Here is a 4,390-nt window from a genome sequence, read left to right as displayed (position 1 = left end):
GGATGAGAGAAATAAAAGATGACACAGAGAAATATACCATGTTCTTGAATTGGAAGAATCAATATTGTGAAATGGCTGTGCTGCACAAAGCAATCTACAGATTCAATGCAATCCCAATCAAATTACCAATGGCATTTTTCACAGAATTAGAACAAAATATTTTACACTTTATTTGAAAACACAAGACACCCTGAATAGCCAAAACAAATCTTGAGAAAGAAAAACAGAGCCACAGGAATCAGGCTTCTTGACTTCAGACTATGATACAAAGCTACAGCCATCAAAAAAGGATGAAACTGGCACAAAACCAGAAATATAGATCAGTGGAACAGGACAAAGTCCAGAAATAAACCCACACACCTACAATCACCTAATAGATGACAAAGGAAACAACAGTGTACAATTGAAAAAGGACAGCCTCTTCAATAAGTGATGCTGGGAAAACTGGACAGACACACGTAAAAGACTGAAATTGCAACACTCCATAATACCACAAGTGAGAATAAACTCAAGACATATTAAAGACCTAAATGTATGGCCAGACACTATAAAACTCTTAGGGGAAAATATAGGCAGAACGCTCTTTGACATAAATTACAGCAAGGTCATTTATTGACTCATCTCCCAGAGAAATGAATATAAAAGCAAAAATAAGCAAATGGATTCTAAATTTTAAACTTAAAAGCTTTTTGACAATAAAAGAAACCATAAACACAATGAAAAGACAACCTTGAGAATGGGAGAAAATATTTGCAAATGAAGCCACCAACCAGGAATTAATTTCCAAAATACAAATAGCTCATGCAGCTCAATATGAAAAAAACAAACAACCCAATTTAAAGGGGCAAAGATCTAAATAGACGTTTCTCCAAATAAGACATACAGATGGCAAAAAAGCACATGAAATTATGCTCAGTATCACCAATTGCTGTTGTTTGTTTGGTCACTAACGAACAAACATTGTGTCCAACTCTTTGTGACCCCATGGACTGCAGCACGCCAGGCTTCCCTGTCCTTCACCATCTCCTGGAGTACGCTCAAACTCATGTTCATTGAGTTGGTGATGATATCCAACCATCTCATCCTGACATCCTCTTCTCCTGCCTTCAATCTTTCCCAGCATCAGCATCTTTTCCAATGAGTCGGCAAATCACACTGCAATGAAATATCACTTCACACCAGTCAGAATTACCATCATCAAGAAATTTGCAAACAACAAATGCTAGAGAAGGTGTAGATAAAAGAGAATCTTCTTACTCTGCTGCTGGGAATGTAAATTAGTGTAGCCATGATGGAAAAGAGTATGGAAGTTCCTTTAAAACTAAAAATAGAACTACTATATGCCCAGCAATCCCACTCCTAGACATATGCCTGGAGAAACAGTAGTAGTCACAAATAACGAAGTAAGTGCTGGGGGAAAACAAACAAACAAACCTGTCAACACAGAATTCTACACTCTTCACAATAAATGCTTTAAGAATGATGATGAAATAAAAATAATTTTATTGAAATAAAATAAAGGGAAGTTTTCACTAGCAACACTAACAAGAATAAGATATTAAAGGATATATTCTCTAGGCAGAAGTCAGTCGCAGGTGAATGCACAGATATATAGACAGAGAAAATATATTTATATTGTATATAAATACAAATATATTTATATTATAAATATAAATATATTTGTAAAAATATATTTATATTGTATATAAGCAATATTATGAAATGCAATTTTTATTGTGCATGTAAACAATAGTTATGTTTTATCTATAATGCTTAATTTGCATAATGCTTGAATGTCATTTTGGGTTTGTCTTAATCCATCGTGGTTGCTGTAACAGAATACAATAAACCAAGTAGCTTAAACAACAAATACTTATTTCTCACATATATGGAGGCAGGGAAGATCAAGGCATAAACAGATTTTCTGTCTGGAGAAGGCCTGCTTCTTGATTTATAGACAGTCAGTCATCTTCCTGATGTGTCCCTTCAAGGCAGAAGGGAAGGAGTTGTCTGAGGTCTGTTTGATAAGGGTACTATCCCATTGATGAGAGCTCTGCCCTCATGACCTAATCATCTTTCTAACAGAAATACCTTGGTAATTAGGTGCTCAACATATGAATTTTGGGGGAACACAAAAATTCAGTGGGTAGCAGTGTTTGTAGAAATATTTGTTTGTGCATATTAGTAAGAGGTTGAGATACATGCCCACTATGTAAATTCTATTTGGTGTTATTGGGAAGAAGGCAAAAGTTTATACTTCTTTCAGTTCAGTTCAGTTCAGTTGCTCAGTCGTGTCTGACTCCTTGTGACCCCATGAATCGCAGCACGCCAAGCCTCCCTGTCCATCACCATCTCCCGGAGTTCACACAAACTCATGTCCATTGAGTCGGTGATGCCAACCAGCCATCTCATCCTCTGTCGTCCTCTTCTTTTCCTGCCCCCAATCCCTCCCAGCATCAGAGTCTTTTCCAGTGAGTCAACTGTTCATGTGAGGTGGCCAAAGTATTGGAGTTTCAGCCTTAGCATCAGTCCTTCCAATGAACACCCAGGGCTGATCTCCTTTAGAATGGACTGTTTGGATCTCCTTGCCGTTCAAGGGACTCTCAAGAGTCTTCTCCAACACCACAGTTCAAAAGCATCAATTCTTCGGTGCTCAGCTTTCTTCACAGTCCAACTCTCACATCCATACATGACCACTGGAAAAACCATAGCCTGCACTAGATGGACCTTTGTTGACAAAGTAATGTCTCTGCTTTTCAATATGCTATCTAGGTTGGTCATAACTTTCCTTCCAAGGAGTAAGTGTCTTTTAATTTCATGGCTGCAAACACCATCTGCAGTGATTTGGGAGCCCAAAAAAATAAAGTCTAACACTGTTTCCACTGTTTCCCCATCTATTTCTCATGAAGTGATGAAACCAGATGCCATGATCTTCGTTTTCTGAATGTTGAGCTTTAAGACAACTTTTTCACTCTCCTCTTTCACTTTCATCAAGAGGCTTTTTAGTTCCTCTTCACTTTCTGCCATAAGGGTGGTGTCATCTGCATATCTGAGGTTATTGATATTTCTTCCAGCAATCTTGATTCCAGCTTGTGCTTCTTCCAGCCCAGGGTTTCTCATGATGTACTCTGCATAGAAGTTAAATAAGCAGGGTGACAATATACAGCTGTGACATACTCCTTTTCCTATTTGGAACCAGTCTGTTGTTCCATGTCCAGTTCTAACTGTTGCTTCCTGACCTGCATATAGGTTTCTCAAGAGGCAGGTCAGGTGGTCTGGTATTCCCATCTCTTTCAGAATTTTCCACAGTTTATTGTGATCCACACAGTCAAAGGCTTTGGCATAGTCAATAAAGCAGAAATAGATGTTTCCCTGAAACTCTCTTGCTTTTTCAATCATCCAGCAGAAGTTGGCAATTTGATCTTTGGTTCCTCTGCCTTTTCTAAAACAAGCTTGAACATCTGGAAGTTCACGGTTCACATATTGCTGAAGCCTGGCCTGGAGAATTTTGAGCATTACTTTACTAGCGTGTGAGATAAGTGCAATTGTGCGGTACTTTGAGCATTCTTTGGCACTGCCTTTCTTTGGGATTGGATGGTGTAAAGGAAGGGAAATTGATCAACTCCATGTGTTAGGGATCACAAAAACCAACACAGAAAGGAATGAGCTGAAAATTAAAAGCACAAGGGAGTGAGATCAGAAAGCAATTGAGGGGGCTCTTTTGAGGAAGAGAATGTGACAAAATCTCCAGAAAACTTATATGATCTGCTGTTACAGGGCAGCCTCCAGCATTTGAGGTTGACCTGGATTCTAGCGTATGAGGAAAGACATTGTGGAGAGGCTTGGAAACATACAATGCCCTACTGAGGAACTTGGATTTTATGTTGTAAGAAATGAGAAAGTGTCATCAATTTAAAGGTATTTGTGATTGTCTGACTTGAATGGAAATGAGATGTGGGAAGGGTAACCAAAACTCCACAGATATTAGTCGACTGATAATGATACTGTGTGGTGAAAAATGGTGGGGAAACTAAAATAAGCACATTTTACCCTGAAATGTGTACCCTCACAAACCAAAAGCTGTGCCAGCAGATTTAGGGAAGACTAGAACATAGACACAAGCTGGAATCAAGATTGCCGGGAGAAATATCAATAACCTCAGATATGTAGATGACACCACCCTTATGGCAGAAAGTGAAGAGGAACTAAAAAGCCTCTTGATGAAAGTGAAAGAGGAGAGTGAAAAAGTTGTCTTAAAGCTCAACATTCAGAAAATGAAGATCATGGCATCTGGTTCCATCACTTCATGAGAAGTAGATGGGGAAACAGTGGAAACAGTGTTAGACTTTATTTTTTTGGGCTCCCAAATCACTGCAGATGGTGTTTGCAG

Source organism: Bubalus bubalis, chromosome 1 (genome assembly GCF_019923935.1).
Source record: "Bubalus bubalis isolate 160015118507 breed Murrah chromosome 1, NDDB_SH_1, whole genome shotgun sequence".
NCBI classification, from domain to species: Eukaryota; Metazoa; Chordata; class Mammalia; order Artiodactyla; family Bovidae; genus Bubalus; species Bubalus bubalis.
The sequence above is the reverse complement of the archived record's forward strand: the minus strand, read 5'-3'. Positions refer to the sequence as shown.